This window comes from Pantherophis guttatus, chromosome 3 (assembly GCF_059756535.1).
Source record: "Pantherophis guttatus breed Tessera chromosome 3, ASM5975653v1, whole genome shotgun sequence".
Classification (NCBI taxonomy): Eukaryota; Metazoa; Chordata; class Lepidosauria; order Squamata; family Colubridae; genus Pantherophis; species Pantherophis guttatus.
Genome location: NC_142065.1, coordinates 166,606,296 through 166,624,438, shown reverse-complemented (window position 1 = coordinate 166,624,438; position 18,143 = coordinate 166,606,296). Strand labels below are relative to the sequence as shown.

General features: G+C 38.9%; 1 protein-coding gene, 2 long non-coding RNA genes and 1 pseudogene across 20 annotated transcripts in view; 1 reads left to right on the top strand and 3 right to left on the bottom strand.

The window, feature by feature from the left end:
* Window positions 1-2,186, bottom strand: part of GREB1L (GREB1 like retinoic acid receptor coactivator) — a 152,773-nt gene extending 150,587 nt beyond the window's left edge. For 9 of the 18 annotated variants that reach the window (XM_034429567.3, XM_034429569.3, XM_034429574.3 and 6 more), the window contains exon 1: window positions 1,976-2,165. The gene's annotated coding sequence lies outside the window, so the exon portion shown is untranslated. Of the gene's footprint in view, window positions 1-1,975 lie in introns of all 18 variants that reach the window. The other 9 variants (XM_034429570.3, XM_034429572.3, XM_034429576.3 and 6 more) reach the window with 4 other exon arrangements.
* Window positions 2,187-6,246: 4,060 nt separating this feature from the next.
* On the top strand, window positions 6,247-6,386 carry LOC117672927 (U2 spliceosomal RNA; annotated as a pseudogene).
* A 1,808-nt stretch (window positions 6,387-8,194) lies between these two features.
* LOC132709038 (uncharacterized) lies at window positions 8,195-9,637 on the bottom strand. The gene is made up of 2 exons (XR_009620101.1): window positions 9,093-9,637; window positions 8,195-8,736 (listed from the first exon to the last, which is right to left on the bottom strand). It is a non-coding gene; the product is annotated as an uncharacterized LOC132709038 (long non-coding RNA).
* Window positions 9,638-15,447: 5,810 nt separating this feature from the next.
* Window positions 15,448-17,182, bottom strand: LOC117672378 (uncharacterized). The gene is made up of 2 exons (XR_009620100.2): window positions 16,930-17,182; window positions 15,448-15,736 (listed from the first exon to the last, which is right to left on the bottom strand). It is a non-coding gene; the product is annotated as an uncharacterized LOC117672378 (long non-coding RNA).
* Window positions 17,183-18,143: the final 961 nt, after the last annotated feature.

Genomic DNA, 18,143 nt, shown 5'->3' with positions numbered 1-18,143 from the left:
ATTTTTCTGCAGACACATTTTAACTATATGCTTATCACATAGGCTGGGTCAGAAACATCTACAAGATTGGAGGGTTGTGTCACAATTAAAAAGCAGTGTTGCATCATAAACTTCATCCCTCCTGTATGTGTGGAATCACAATAGATGTACAAAAGAGGTGGAGCTTGTCTTACAACAGCATGATAATACCGTCATCATTTGCTCCCTTTCACAGGCCTGTGGATTCATACAATGCACAAGGCTAAAATGTGATTTGCTTGACTATAGTATAATGCATTGGGGAACACCTGCTTTAGGCTACTACATATTCTCAGAATCATGACTAAACACAGTGTACAAGTAAATATGTGTAGGACTGTGTTGTGACTCTCAAGCAACAATTACACTGCATTAAGTCATTGTTTCTTTAAACAATGTTTACTAAATAAATCACAAATGGCTACATTCACATTTTGATTATGGGACTTGCCCGTCCAGCCTTCCTCTAGAAACATACACAAGTGAGACTGAAGTCATACTCTCACTAAACATAGAATTGTTTAAACAGATGCAGCTTTAAATACCTTATTTGAAACCAATAAATGATCCTGTCTGCTGTGTCACCAACTTTTGTAGGATTGCAGAAAATGGGGTATTAAAATATGGGTCAATATTTTAAAAATATACCAGAATTATCTTCTTAAATTTCACTAAGCCATAACTCATTAAAACACAGTCATCTTGATTCTAGTGTGTTTTACTGTGCAATTAATGTAAGGTTCAAGTATCCCATGAAAATACAATAAACTGTAATCCAGTTAAGTATGGGCAGAAGCATTGTACAAACATACACAAGGCTTTTGGGCAAGGAATCTGCAAGAACAGACTTGGATAATTAGGAAAGTGCACTCCCCCTAAATCAATTTGACTCCCCATCATTTGGGTTTTACAACTTGTACCGTCTAAAAGCCTCAGCAATTCACAGTATTATTTTGTTTTTCCCACATATTTTGAATAAATGATTGGGTGAAGAAACTAACAACTCCTAAGCACTTTTTCAGCAAAAGCTGCGAAGGGGAGGAATTCTACCGCCGACTCCGCGCGATTTCCCATTTCATTCCTCCTCCGGTTTATCCCGCTTGGCTGAGAAGAGGCTGTCAACTGTCACCACAGCAGCACCTCCGCAAAGGAACCCAGGTGTCCAGCAAAATAGACAACGAAAAAGAGACGGCTTTCAAAGAAGACACCTATGAAAATCGTCCTCTGGCCAAAGCTTTCCACACGCTTCTTCCCCAAAGGGAGCCACTGTTAAGGATCGATCGAGTGCCCCCGCCTCCTCGGGCTGCACTGACAAGCTGAATGGCCAGAGGCACCCCTCTCGGCGAAGCCTCATCTTGGCAGATGGCCGGCAAAGCCATTTTTTTATTATCATTATTCCCGGGGGGTGGGGGACACGGGAGCGAAGGTTTCAGGCTAAAGAGCCGCCGTCTCGTAGCGAATCTGACACTCGACATGCAAGCTTTCTTCAAGGGAAGGACCCAGCAGGCTAAAGCAGGCCAAGATCTTTGCTCGGGTGCCTCTCTAACCCTTCCAACCTCCGTAGACCCCCCCCACCCCCCGCTTGCAAGCTCCGTTCTTTCCAACTGGGTCAAAGAAGACCCGAGCCCCAGAGGCGAAAGCACATACCCGCACCTCCGCCAGAGAAAAGGAGGCATTCGGACGGACCGGCAACTCGTTTGCTGGGAATGGAAGAATCCTCGATTTCGGAGCCGTTCCAAGGACAGCACGAGCCCCGTTCCGCCACTCGGCCTGCGTCCCTGATATGAGTGAGAAGAGCCAGCCGCCGCCCCCACCCCCAAATCCCCCAGCTCCTCTCCGTTCCCCGCTTTAGCTATTTTTATTAGCACTGGAGGGGTTGTTCAGCTCTCCCACATCCAAGTCGAGTAAGAAGAAAGAAGGCCCCGCCACAGCTAAAGCTCTGGGCGCTGCTTCTTACCGTGCGAAGTAGGAAGGAGTTAGGGAGGCAAGGAGAGCGCCGGATCCCACGTCGCTTCTTCCTGCAGCCCGCTCCCACCCACAGCCTCCCCTCCGCACGGCTCCTCCGCAAAAAGTCTCCGAAGGCGCTCGCTGCCCGCTTTCTCCTTGTCTCTCGCAAGCGCTCTGGCTTGGCTGGAGGACGAAGAGGAGGGGCAGCGGAGCTGAGGGGTGGGGACTCCGGGACGATGCCTCCCCCTTACTCTGGAAGGGGAGGGGGAGCGAGCGCCGCCCGGGGCGCGCGGTTCTTTGCGGATTAAGCTGCTGCTCCCTGCGCCGAATTTCTCATTCGCGGGTGGTGGGAGGTGGATGGGGCCCTCATTGTAGCAGTCCTTCCAGAAGTCAACATGTTTTTCTGTCAGTGCTTCTGAAAGATGATCGCAAACTAGCCAGTCACATTGTGGCCTAGTCTGCATTGTATTAATTCAAAGTAGCAGGGCCATCAACTCTGGTCTGAAGTACTCTGGACTCCTTTTTCACCCATCTATCAACCGTCCAGCATTTTAAAACCTAGAGAAGGTAGCTGTAGGGCTTCCGGGAATCGTGTGAATCTAGAAAATGGGATAAATAATAGTTCTGTTAACCACTGTTAAGTGCCTGTGTGCTAACAGCCATGAAAAATGAGGCAAGAATTTAAAGAATATTGTGGAAAAGATGGCAAGAGCCAGTTTGGTCTAGTGGTTAAAGTGCGAAGCTGGAAAGCAGGAGCCCCTGAGTTCAAGTCCTGCCTTAGCTGTGAAAGCCAGCTGGATGACTTGGTGCCAGTCACTTTCAGCCCAACCCAACTCACAAGTTGTTGTTGCCGGGAAAACAGGAGGAGGAAGATGTGCACTCCACCTGGAATTGTTTGTAAAAAAAATAATATAGGCAGGATAAAAATAAATAAAATACTAGCTTTGCAATGTCATTTATTTAAGTTAAGCGATAATGGGGGGGGAGGGAGGTAGATTTCAGCCTTCTGCAGTAGACTGTGCTGTCCTCTTGGTCTGATTGTTATTTAGAGTAGAATTTTAGACATGCCTGAGGTAATGTTAAATTTTATTTTGCAAATAAACAAAATACAGTGGTCCTCGACTTAGAACAGTTCATTTAGTGGCCGTTTAAAGTTACAGTAGCATTGAAAAAGGTGACATAACCATTTTTCACATTTAACGACCGTTGCAGCATTCCCATGGTTATGTGATCAAAATTAAGAGGCTCAGCAACTGACTCACAGTTATGACAGTTGCAGTGTCCCAGGGTCATGTGATCACTTTTTGCTACTTTCTTATAAGCAAAGTCAATGGAGAAGCCAGATTTACTTAACAACACTAATACTGACACTAACTTAACAACTGCAGTGATTCACTTAACAACTGTGGCAAAAAAGAAATTGTAAAAGGCAGCAAAATTCACTTAACAAATGTTTCACTTAGCAATAGAAATGTTGGGCTTAATTGCGCTCGTAAGTTGAGGACTACCTGTAAATACTTTTATAAAATAGGATTTGCTTTATTTCATCCCCATGCTAGGGCAGAATTAATCATGGTATGATGTAAATTGCATTGTGATCTTATTGGCTGTGTTCATACAACATAGGAAATTGTAAACTAACAGCTAAGCATGTTTTGCTGAAAATCAGAACAAGGCATGCTATACCATTCTTTTCAGAGGCCATGGCAACAGCATTCTCCAAAGTTTCCAGAGTAAAGACCTCCTGCAACTTAGAGCTGCCATCAGTTGGGCATTTTTTCCTGAGAGAAACCTGGGGCTGAGGCAGAATGTTCATTTGACAAATATTGTACCATTTCAAACAATATTGAAGGAAGTGTGGGCAGAGACACCAGCTCCCCTTGTTCCCTTTTCCCAACTCTTAACAAACCATTGTCTTTTTACTGAGTTGAGGTTTATCATTAAATCACCAAATCATTTTTTTAACCATTTCAGAGGCTTATATGGACAAAACAGTACACACATGATCAGGAAGATATCACCTAGCTTATTTGGATACTAAACCTTGGAAAAGCCCCCTGCCCCAAATCTCTTTAAAACAAAATCTGTACAGAAAATCTCACCACTTCCCAAAGAGCACAGAGATAAGAATCCAATGGAATAACTTGTCCTAAAAAAGCCTGAATAAGCAGGAACACATTAAACTGCTACATGTTGTTGCACTAATAACTAAAGTATTAAGGTGCATAAATGGTACTCGGCTGGCTGAATTATTTGGATATTTGAGATATAAGCAGGTAAACAATAAGTAGAAGTAAAAAGCAATTCAAATCACATGCTTGGCACGGCAGCCATATTTTGTTAAAATCAACCTTGTCTTGCCATGAATGGTGGGGCTTCTCCCTAGCAGATGTGGTTAAGGTTGCAATCTATATTAAGCATACGTATTATAAAGGTGGGACAGACATTTTGAATTTAAACAAAACATTGGCTTGACAGAAATGTTGTGAGAGAGTTTAACTTGGTGGGCTCCTAATTAGTTTTCTGCAGAAAAGCTTTCAGGAGAAAAAAACAAGTAATGCATTTGGATCAATATTTGAGGAGCTGTCCATCTGAAAGCCCCCTGGTGATGGGAAGCAAAGCTTTACCAGAGGAGAAAACAAAACAAAACAATGGGAATCAGCCAAAGGGACCCAAAATATGGATGTTTCTTTAAAGTTGAAGAAAAGGGAGGGAAAGAAGGAAATCAGAGACGATGGACATTTGGTTGGTTGGACCACCCATCTCAAACCCCCTCCCTTCTCCTTTCCAACTTGTTTTTCAGGAACACCAGCCTCTAGCCTTGGGGATTGAGATATCAAAAGCTAAACCAGCAATGATCCAGGCTGCCTTGTGGGATTCCTTTGAACTGACAACCATACAAATAACTCTTGCTCATAACTGAGCAATATCTTTCCTGGCACTTGCCAGGACAAGGAAGATTCAAAGAGAAACAAATTAAACTATAAAACAATCCGAAAACCTGTCCTTGAAAGTTCAGGTGACAATTTCTACAACTACCATTTGGAGCTGGCAAACTTTTGAAAAAGATTGATGATTATGGTGTGTATATATATATGTATGTATGTATGTATATATATATATATATATATATATATATATATATATATATATAGAATGAAAACAAGAATTATATTGCCAATTGTATAATTATGTTTATATTAATCTCAGAAGATGATCCAATTACTACAAAATTAGTAACATGTGGAAAAAATTGTATTATAAATATAATATATAATTGTATATTATAAATTATAAATATATAATTGTATTATAAGTCCATTAGCTCCTGGAAATTTCTATGAACCTTTAAATAAGATAACAATGTGAAGAAATACTGACATATAATAAATTCCCCTTCATCTCCAAATCTGCTGAGTTGATCTCACTTAGTTAGAAAACTACATTTTCTCCTTCAGAGTCTGTTTGAGCAATCAAGCTCAAATAGATTGCTTGATTTCTCACTATTTGATTACTGAATGCTAAACATATGGACTGTCTTAAAATATTTAATATTTTATGAAGTTATAATTAAAACTGCTATTTGGGGTAATTCTTGAATCATTGGCATTTGAAACAGGAGAAATATTGTGTATTGGACTTTGTCTTTAGTTGTGTTAAACTTTAGATTTTGTTTGTTTACACTAAGATATTGGCACCTTTTTATGCATTTTAAATAGGGTTTTGCTTAGAGCTAAGAGTTGAGATGTAGAAAATTGAGTTTTATTTATGTTAATTAATGTTAATATTTTAAAGCTCTGCTTGGACCTTTTGCTGACAATTGGATACAGAGAAGATGCAACTTATTTAATTTGCTTATTAATAAGAGATGGGTTATGGGATGAACACTGCCATGTTTACATATGCAATACCATAGCATGTTGGAGGCACCTGCTTGTGCACAATAAGCTATTTTGGCTATCTTCAAAATTTGGTTTTCTTGAAATTGGTAGATGTTGGCCATTTGATTGGGATTGTGTTCAAATAACATACCAAATCAGCAACCAGTTTGAACTAGAATGTGCAAATCTAGAAAATTAGGTTAAATCATAATCTGCAGTAGTTTAATAATAGGTATATATGTTTTAGAAATAGCCAGTGTGTTGGACTGAAGCCAGGAGGTTGATGAAGAACTGAATATTTCCCCCTAACAAACAGGATTTTATTACACTTGTTATGCTATTATCTTATACTAGTTTTGTGTATTGGCGTATGACCAATATAAAGTGTTAATAAATAATAATCTCTTCTTGGTCTTTTGGCTAAGATCAAAGGTAGTATCTGTTCTTGTCAATTTAATATCTAATACGTCGCTGTACACTACCCAGAGTCACTTTCCATTAGACATATAAATTTGATAAATAAATATAACTGTACTCTACTGTACTTGTTACCTAAAGATATTTTGTAAGATATCCAAACCAGTGGTGAAATTCACATTTTTTAAACTACCGGTTCTGTGGGCGTGGCTTGGCAGGCTTGGTCGTAGTGGCTTGGTGGGCATGGCAGGGGAAGAATACTGCAAAATCCACATTTCCTCCCCACTCCTGGGGGAAGGATCTTGCAAATCTCCATTCCCACCCTACTCTGGGGCCAGCCAGAGGTAGTATTTGCCAGTGCTCCAAACTACTCAAAATTTCTGCTACCGGTTCTCCAGAACCTGTCAGAATCTGCTGAATTTCACCCCTCATCCAAACCATTCCTTCAAAGATCTGAGTAAAAGGCTACAATTCCTAGCCATGTTCTCACTATGTTCTGAAGGAGATCCTAAGCCAGCAGCTTTCTACTCTAGTTATTCTGCTCTAATAATCTTTAAAAAACCCTTGACATTTATTAAGTATACATTAACATGCAACTACAAGATACATATTTGTGCAAGCATTCATAACTGCGACCTTAGGTTCTATTATTGTGACCCATTAGTTCTATTTGTCCTTCATGGTAGTTTCATGCCTTGTTCCACTATGCATTTTAGATTCTAGTATTCCATTGCATTTTAGCCTGCACATCTGTTTTGGCTACCTTTCTTCCCAAAAAGGAGATTAACATAGAAGCCATTCATCCATTCTTCTTTATTTCTAATTTGGAAGCTAGGCCATGTCCCAAAAGTTGATCAAGCTGGAAGGACCTAAAAAGGACCTTAAAACACCCTCAATTAAAAAGTTTATTTCCTTATGCATCCACTAAAGAAAATTATGGTTTCTGTATTTTTATCCAATTTCATTTAAAAATAAGATACAAAAGTCTCGTCATAGACCCAGCGTCTTGTCAAGCAAGAAAACCTCTATATTTTCACACATACTAGCCTAAACAGTGACTTTCAGATTACCGTTTGTAGTATAGTGATCATTTTCACAGAGCATGCTCTGCTAGTAAAATCTGAGGACAATGAATTGTGAAAAAAATCCATGCCCCTCTTCACTTGGTGCAAGACCGAGACACAGATGTTAACAAAAGTGCACACATCTGAATCCTTAGATATATAAAAAAAGAACTGACAGCATCTGATATTATTGAAGAAAGAAATTCTGACAAAGATATGCTTCAGAATACTGTTACAAGTATGCATCAAGTTCTTTGGTTTCATAATTCAAGACCACTGCCACAAAAGAATGAAACAGAGTGAGAAGATAAGGCTTTCAAGGAGATGAAAGTTGAGAGAAGGTTCCTTACAACCAGTGTTGACATACTTTCTTTATCTGTCCTCCGTGACTCACTCTCGCAACATACCCAAGTTGAGCAATTGGCACGCAACAACTTCTGCTGATAACTCAGCTCATTTGGACGGCATTCCTGTGAAGCATGTAGTGAAGGACAGAGAATAGATAGCTTATTCAAGACTGCTTTACATACTTACGTAGAAAGCACCATCGCGGTATCTACATTTGGTTTTTTATACAAGTTGCAAGTACCACTATGTCTATGTATAAAATCTGTCTTGACATTTCTAGAAAATGGCTATTTTTTCCATCTTATTCTGAACTGCTTGAGAATGTTTTTCAGATTTCTTTTGGTGTATCCCCTCCCCATTTTCTTATTGGAAGGTAGCAATGGGTAATATTGCTGGTGCTGCCCATTTCTCTTGAGTAACCAATGTTGAGGAATTCGCAGAGCAACCCTTGAGTAGCAAGGGTATGCACATGAAAGCGACTGAAAGCAGTTGCGAATAAACACAGCCAACACACAGATATACTGAGTTGTGTTTACTTTCAGGTAATAGTAATAAGGCACAGTCCAATAAACAGTACAGGTCATACACAGATAAAGCAGTAGATAGTAAAACAATAGTCCAGGGATGTTCCAATAACAAAGTCTTCTTACCAGTCGTCGTAGTCATACACAATAAACAGTTGCAAACAGTGGCAAACATAGCACAGAGCAGTAACGATCAGCAAAGAGCAATAATAGTCAGCAAAGAGAAACAAACCATGTTTCTAGCTCCCTCTTAAGGACATTGGCTACAGAGCTAACCAATCAGGACACAGTATGATGCAATTCAGCAATACAGTCTTAAAGCTATTTTGAGGGTTTATATATTGCCAACCCAACAAGTTAGGTAATTATCATTTCCGAACAATATATATATATTACATAAGATTGTTTTCTTTTAACATCCATTTCTTGAGTATCTTTCTATCACTGTGATTGTCTATTCTCCTCAGATTGAAGAAGCTCAATGGAAGGAGTTCTATCATGATCTCTTCTTTAGGATTTAATTGAAATTTGGGGTGCCTGCAGAGTATTGAAGATACCATAATTAAAGATGGAAGATGCAGAAATAAACCTTGACCACAACACAATAATTTCAAGAATATTAATTTTACTCATTCATTCCACTTAAATTATTTTCTTCTCTGGAGGAAATGCTCAATGATTGAATAGAAAAAAATCTAAGATCTTTTTTACATAGTACTAATGTCTATACTTAATTGGAACACTGATTAAACACACATATATATGAGTGAATAATATCTCTGAATCACATGGAATTTTCAAAAGTATTGTTGAGACCGTTGTAGTTGCTAAGTGCCTGTACTACTTTAATAGATTAGCAAATATCAAAATAGGAATATTAAAAGCTGCCTTACCTCCATATTTTTAACCCATCCAGACCAATATAACAGTCTTTCTCCTGTCTCTCAGGAACAGAAGGGTTCAACATTTTCTGTTCCCTAGTCCTGTAGGAATTGAACATAAGCTCTTCTGCAGCAAACCATGTTAAGATCAGAGAGACATGGTAGAGATCATACTTATCGGTTAAAAAGAGATAACAGAAATTTAGGAAGGGACAAAACCAGTCCAATACTCCTAACAGTTCCTGCAAAAGGAGGCACAACTTTCTAGAATTCAGTACCATTTTGAAAAGACTTGCCAAACCTACTGGGTCAGTTCCTGAGATCACATTTAATTGTTACCCTATTATTAGTGGACTATAAAGTGTTCTTGAGCAATGTGCTATTATGAACTGTTCAAAACCATGGTGAAGTTGCAGCTAGGACTGATATGTGAAAGTATCAGAAGGAACTTCAAAGGCCAAGTGGAAACTGCCCTTGTATGAATCCATGTATGTTTGTAAATAATAATTTTATAAAAATCCATTCTTTATTGTTTAGAGAATTGTATGAACTCAGCCAATTGTTTATTTCATAAACTGCTTAAATAAACTCTAGCTGAGCATTGTTTAAACTTAAATAAGACATTGTTTGTCTTATTTTTTAGAGAAAGAAAAAGAATAATGTGTTTTCTTATAGAAACTATAGCTTTATTCCTCACACAATTATTGTAATATCTGATGCATAATATCCTTAACACATTCCTTTCTATAAATTGTTTCTGCACTGCGAGGTAATCAGCACAATCCTCTTTCGGTTTACTTTGAAATTAATCTCACCAGCCTTAGCTTAATTTGCAAGAACATATGAATTTAATCTTATTTTGTTTCTTAAAATTTATAGCAAATTACTTTATAAAGTGTTAAGATATTTCACTTAATAGCTGGAACAGTAAAGTATATAATGGGCCAGAATGCATAGTTATAGTGGATTGGTTGGAGAGTACGGGCTCCTGCATGAGGCAATGTACATTATGATTGGTTGCTGGGTGAGAAGGGGGAATTTCCCTCCCCCCCGCCTTTTTCCTCTGTGTGCTACTTGATGATTTACCTCATGATATATTGATGCGCCTGACTATGTTGTTTGCTGTGTATATAGATGTAAAATATATTTATTTATATAAAACTACGACTTCGTGTCCACATATCTGGCTCCATTTGGACACCTGCTGTGCACTTCCCTGATATAAAGTGAGAAAATGAAGTTTGGTGAATAGACCATTGTAACGCTTAATAGTTAATGTTTTATTGAAACAGGAAAGAGAACCAGAAATAAGGTGCAGCATTATTTCTTGGTCTCTCTATGATTACCTGGAAAAAAATGACATAGCCTTTATGCGGCTTGGAAACAATCACATGGTTTGCAGCTTTAGATTCAATTAACAAATTGCAGTAAATAAGACATCATATTTGCATGGACAGGAGTAAAAGAGCTCAAACTAAATTAATGTCATACCTATAATTCTTTCTCCTCAAACTATATAAAACTAAGTATTAAAAATAAGATGCAAAATATTGGGTATTACTATCAATTATATGACCAAGAATAATTCATAAATATACACCCAATATCCTGCAGGAGAATAACTGTAGCCATTTTAAAAGGGGTGATACCAAGAGAAAAGTGAAGTTTATTTAATCTATGTCTAAATAATATGTATTACACAGAGTATAAATTCAGTTTATAAAATTGCTGTCTGTATTTCATATTCCCACTTTCTCCCTTATTATAAACCTCAATTCTGTGCAACTTTTCATGCATTTCTGGGTGTTGCAACCAAAGTAAGAAAGGCACTTGCTTAAAAATTTTTGCACTATGTTATATAGCTTTATCTGATAACTTTTTCCCGTCCAGAACTTGTCTAATTAGTAATGGATCCTGTTCATAGTATATCTCCTGAAGTTGCATGACAAAAATATCTTCCATATACACTTGTTTAAATTAATTCTAAATCAGGGTCCTGTTAAAAAAAGTAGTTAGAGTGAAAAAAATAGCCTTGTGTTATGTCTCTGTCATGCATGGGAACTTACCGGTCTTGCAGCCCAGTGGAAACTGCACAGGGACAATAATTTATGCGTTCCAGGTTGAGCAACTGCAGTTCTTTGAAACTGTGCCATCCCAAGGACTGCCTTTATCACTCCCATATGGAAGAATTATTCACTCAATCATTGCCTCCACAAAGTCCTTTCAAAACAACAACCCTGCCCACAGTCCAATGAACTTACACAGATGATCAAACGCAGATGAACCACAAACTTTAAACCTATAACTAGAAAGTGGGCAAATAGTTTCCTATGCATTAAGCTGGAATTGTAGAGAGATGGGATTTTTTATTTACAGTATTTTCATTTATCAATTAAGATAAAATACAGAAAAACTGTGTTATGCATAAAAATAGCGTCAAACCACAGGCTAATTGAAATTTAGATGGAACTATATTTGTATTTCAGAATAATTCACAAAATGGTTCCAACAGGACCTTGACATGATCACAGAAAAGGCATATTAAATCCAGTGTTATGGGAGCAGTCTAGCTTTTTTTTTTGTCATCGCCCCTCCAATTCTATAGAAATATCTAAGATACGTCAAAATGGAGCATAGCATTAAACTAATTTTAAAACTGTGTGTTCTTGCTTCAGAATTTCTTTTTGAAATGAATCAAGGCCCACCTAGTCTTGTATGAATCAGCCAAATATCAGGTGCTTCTGGAAGTTGGCCAAATGATTCATGGTCAATCGTCCAGTTTGTTTATTTGTGTCAGAACCAATACTATTAAAATAAGGCATACAATGCAACATAAAATTTAAAATATAAAACACAAGATTAAAATACGTACAAGTTAAACAGATCTTGCCCAGAAATTAACAACATTAATTGCATTGAACTGCACTGCCATGAGGTCTCAAGTGTACACTGATCAGGACACAAAGGGCAGGTATACATATGTGTTGTTGTCTGCATGTCACCACAAAACCATCCACTATAAAATATAATATACAATACAAATATACAATCCCCATTGTTATATTACAAGCACAAATACGTGCCTGTGTAGTTGAGTTAGTCCTCAACCTACAATCATTCATTCAGTGATGTTTCAAAGTTATGATGATGCTGAACAAATGGAGATTATGACTGGTCTTTAGAGTTTATTTATTTATTTATTTATTTATTTATTTTATTTATTTTAAATTTATATACCGCCCTTCTCCCTGAGGACTCAGGGTGGTGTACAGCCAGAATTAAAAAACATAAAATACAAATATTAAAAAACAATTAAAATATATATAAATTTGGCCCAAAATTAAAAATACAAACCAATTAAAACATTTAAAATTTCTTCTTAAGCCAGCCCGGCTTGCTGGAAAAAGTGGGTTTTAAGGGCACGGCGGAAGGCACTAAGGTCTTGGATTCTCCTTATCTCTGGGGGCAACTGATTCCAGAGGGTAGGTGCCCCCACAGAGAAGGCCCTCCCCCTGGGGGTCACCAGCCTACATTGATTGGCTGATGGCACCCTGAGGAGGCCCTCTCTGTGGAAGCGCACGGGACGATGGGAGGTCGTCGGTAGCAGCAGGCGGTCTCGAAGATAGCTAGGCCCGATGCCATGGAGCACTTTAAAGGTGATAACCAGCACCTTGAAGCGCACCCGGAAGACCACTGGGAGCCAGTGCAGCTCGCGCAGGAGCGGTGTTACATGGGAGCGCCATGCTGCTCCCGTCACTACCTGCGCTGCTGCATTCTGGACCAGTTGGAGCCTCCGGGTGCTCTTCAAGGGGAGCCATTCCAACCATTCCAGTACTCCCATAGTCATGTGATCATGATCTGGACAATTGGCAACTGGTCCATATTTATTTATTTATTTATTTATTTATTTATTTATTTATTTATTTATTTATTTTTATTTCTATACCGCCCTTCTCCCGCAGGACTTAGGGCGGTGCACAGCCAAAATAAAACATCGTATACAAAATTTAAAAAACAATTGAAAAACAATTAAATAATTTTGGCCCAAATAATTTAAAACAACCCAAATTAAAACTGAATCAATTAAAACTGAGAGGACGGGATCAAGCCAGCCCAGCTAGATGGAATAAGTGTGTTTTTAGGGCCCGACGAAAAGTCCGGAGGTCTGATATCGTGCGTATCTCAGGGGGTAGGTCGTTTCAGAGGGCTGGTGCCGCCACAGAGAAGGCTCTCCTCCTGGGGGTCGCCAGCTGGCACTGTCTGGCTGACGGCACCCTGAGGAGGCCCTCTCTGTGCGAGCGAACCGGCCGGTGGGAGGCTATTGGCGACAGAAGGCGGTCTCACAAATACCCCGGCCCTAAGCCATGGAGCGCTTTAAAGGTGATCACCAACACCTTGAAGCGCACCCGGAAGACCACAGGAAGCCAGTGCAGCTCGCGCAGGAGAGGTGTCACGTGGGAGTGCCCCGTCGCTCCCATAATCCCCCGCGCGGCTGCATTCTGGACCAACTGCAGCCTCCGGGTGCACCCCAAGGGGAGCCCCATGTAGAGAGCATTGCAGTAGTCCAGGCAGGAAGTGACGAGTGCTTGAGTGACCGTGCGTAGGGAGTCCCGATCCAGAAAGGGCCGCAACTGGCGTATCAGGCGAACCTGATAGAAAGCCCCCCTGGCCATGGCCATCATATGCTCTTCTAAAGACAGCCGTGCATCCAGGAGGACGCCTAAGTTGCGAGCCCTCTCCGTGGGGGCCAATGACTGGTTCCAGCATCCCATGATTATCATTTGCAATTTTCCCTGCTGGCTTCCCCAGAAAGTTGGTAGCAGGGATGGTCACAAGTCACTGGGAGGGATGGTCACAAGTCACTGGGATAAGTCTTCCCTACCTGTGCACCCTTCCTCACATCCTCATTATGCTGGCCCTTTATGCAGCCCCTCACACCCTACCTGAACCATACCATGCCTCTTGCATACCCTCTTCCACCCTTATATACCTTAGCTGTCCCTCCCTTGCACTCTCACATAGTGTCTCAACCTGGCACCAGCTACTTACCTTCCTGCCAGACTGGAACTTGCAACTTCCTGCTGGCTTCTCCACTGACTTTGGTTATAGGAAGTTGGCAGGAAATTGCCTCACCTAATGACCAAGGGATTCAGTTAAGCACGGCAACTGGGCCAACTGCATCATTTAAAAATGGAAATTCTGGTCCCAATTGCTGTTCTATGTCAAGGACTACTTCTATCCCTAAATGAACAGAATCCACAGAGTAGCAATGAATAAAGTTTTACTAAGTACCTTTCCAAACAATTTTTGCTAGGAATATCAAGATTTTCAGAATGTATTTATTTAAATTTCAATGCCACCTGACTCCTCAGTGAAATTGGGTGGCTTACAAATAAAAGAGGCCTAATGCATATAATAAAAACAGAGCTGAACAGAAGATGAAACACCCAATCTTAAATTAAACTAAACAAAACTAACCAGGGCTGGCTGAGGAATTCTGGGAATTGAAGTCCACAAGTCTTAAAGTTGCCAAGTTTGGAGGCCCCTGTCCTAGATAAAAGAGCTTTCCAAGAGGATGGGAGAGGCAGACCTTGGAGAGCACCCACCAATCAAAAAAGACAACATGAGTTAGTTGGTTCAATGATCTTGTTCATTATGTAGCAGTTTATTCTTAAAAATATAGGTGTAGTGCAGTGGTGGGATTCAAATAATTTAACAACCGGTTCTCTGCCCTAATGATTTCTTCCAACAACCAGTTCACCCAACTGCTCAGAAAGTTAACAACCGGTTCTCCCGAAGTGGTGCGAACTGGCTGAATCCCACCACTGATGTTGTGCCATTAACACAAGAACAGAGAAAGAAATGGAAGTGGTCAATTAAATACATTTTGTATATTTTTGGCATGAGAAAAATATGTAAATTACATTCAGTAAAATTATATTAAAGTCAGGTCACACAGACCAAATAAAGGAGGGACATATAGAACTTTTCCAATATAGCTCCAGAATACACTTACCTCTATTCTGAGTTCAAAACACACCTCCAAAGTATCTCCTTCCTCAGCTGATTTGTTAAAACCTTCCTGCTCTTATATTTTGTTAGAATGGGGGATGGGGAACCTGTAGCCCTCCAAATATTGCTGATCTACTGTATGTTTCTCAATTTATCACTGCTTGGTTTATTTTGTGCCATCAGGTTATTGTCATTTTTAGCAACTATATTTTTCAGAATATGTATCCCCAACCTGGTCCTTAAAATGGTGGATTGATCACTGCTGTAATTAATTCCATCCACTTGCTGCTGATTAGGGTCTTTGAGTAATGAGTACAAAACATAATAATTTGATCCTGGTTATCTTTGCCTCAAATGAGAGTTCTTAATTTTTTTTAATGTACATTTGTTGTTTTCTTCATTATCCTTGGATTTCAGGAGTCTTCTCCAACACCAAAGTTCAAAAGCATAAATATTCTTTTTATCCTGCTTATTTGAAGTTCAGCTTCCGTTTCCACAGTGTCATAGGAATAACTGAAAAACCACTGCCTGCATAATTCAGATCTTTCTAGGTATAGGCACATCATAGCAACTATATTATCATTTTCAAGGTCTTCTTTGCTGCTCTGCCAAATATTTGCAGCATATTTCTTCATTGCTGGGTCCTGCAAGTTATAAACACAGTGATTACTCTTCATCAATATCTAGAGGTCAGAGATTTCTAAAATGATTTATGAAATAATTTGCTTTAGAGCTAAAATTAAAGGAGAGTAGCAGATTTCTTCTAGGTAACAACCTGGCACAAATTCATTCCCCCCACCCCCCGAACTGATTTAAATTAGATTTTGTTTCAAACATCCCTAGTACCAGGGAGGCTATTCCGTAAAATAGGTACTGCTATGAGAAGCTGTGCATCTAGACTTCTATCCTCCAGTCCTTATGGCAATAAAAACTTATACTTGCTCCCTTTTAGAACACCCCAAATAAGCTTCAGGAGACAGCTGCAGATGGTCTCTGCCATAGAACAACAAGTGCATCATAATAGGATAATTTGCATTATCCACATTGCTTTTAACTGAGATGTGAGTGGGCATAGAGTGACTGTTTACATGGCATACTGAACCAGAAACTATATTAGCACATTTTAAATTAGTGCGTTATGTAAATCCTGCTTGTGTGCTTAACTAAAGGTTCAATATGTCATATAATTGCAGTAAATCAAATTAATTCCCTAAACTATGGAATAGTGCGCTCTGCACATATAACCACACTCCTTCAGGGCAAGCTAATGTCCGTGTCCATGTCCATATAATTTTTATGTAATTAATTTAAAAATTAGGAACCAAAATGTCAGTTTCAGGCCACTACAAGGAAAGACTGAAATCAGGTCAACAATCATTTTATGAGTTCAGTCATTTACTGTTTTAAAAAAGATTTCTTTGTTCTATTCTTGAGAATATTTTACAAAATTGCTAAAAAATGTTGATGAGCAGAAATGTCAGCTCAGATACTGTACACTTTATGTTTTCAAAGTGTTTTTATAAAACTTTAGGTTTTATCAAATAAGTTTGCTACAGTGATCAATGAAACAATGATCAGGTGAAAAATGTAGTTAAAATGCTTAAAATACATCTGATTAATTATTTAAGAGCATAACATAACAAGCACTTTGATTAGCAGCTGGAGTGTGTGTAAATGATAAACTATATTGAACTTTTTGCCAAGAGAAATGCAACAGTAGTGACACCTTGTGGTAATTAAGCATATTACATAAAGGAAAGTGCAAAATGATGCATCAGTAAAAAATCCCAAAGTTGCTTTTTCAAGAAGCAACTGGACCGAGGTGGGTACTACTTACCTTTACTACCAGTTCGCAATGGAAGCACACACATGCACTTGCTTCGCTCGCGGATCCACTTCTGCACATGTGCAGATTGTCAATTATGACATCCAGGCCGGTGAGGTGGAGCCTCCTGCCGCTTTTACTACCGGTTCTAAAGAACCGGACAGAACCAGGAGCAATCCATCACTGAACTGGAAAGTCCACTTGCCTCTTGAAAAAGCACCTTTAGGACAATCATGTCCTGGATGACTGAGAACCTCCATATACACTAGGAGAAAATATAATTAATAAAAGACAGTAAAGAGAAATTGGGATTTCATTGCAATCCCTAAATAAAAATGAGTAGTATCCATGAAATAGTGGCATTTAGGATAGGGGTGTAATAAAGAATTTTGTAGCTCTTTAAAAATAAACTTATTGCAAACTTTCTATTTTACTAAACATTGCTTTCTGATGTCATTTTGCTGCTAATATTACTCTTACCGCCATAGCTGTAACTATGCAGAAACATTCACAACTCTATAGTCTCCTATATTTTGTTTTGGTTTTTATATATATATATGTGTGTGTGTGTGTGTGTGTTTTGATTCAAGAATGAGGTATATATATATATATATATATATGCATATTCTTTCTAGCCAGGTTTTACCTATGTAAACTTAGTTGTTCTTCAGCCCTAGGTTCTGTGAAATCTCATTCACAAGTTCTTGGGCCCTTTTTCTGCTGACAAACTGCAACTCTGTGTTGCTTCTTGGGGGACCCAGATAGCTATTTCTACCTCTTAAGGCGTCCTCAGTGGGCCACACCCACTTCCCAATTATCCTCCCTGTAAAGGCATAATGTATCTTTTTTCTTTTTTCATAGGCTTTTATGTGCATATTCTTTCTAGCCAGGTTTTACCTATGTAAACTTAGTTGTTCTTCAGCCCTAGGTTCTATATAGCATCTACTTTATTCCTGAATCAAAACACTTCACACTTCTGAAAAATTCTATTGCATATCATTTTTAAAAGTATTTTTAAATAACTCAGGTTTATTGTATGATATTCATTACATTCTTACACATTGCATGCTTTTATTAGAGAAACAGTAGATATTATTCAATCATCTGAAATAATACATGTCATAGACTGCAATGAACAATTTTGTTAATACAATTATGCCAGTTTTGTCCATTAGCTTTAATATTTTCATAGAGACATTATAAAGTTTCACTGCCTTGCATTATTC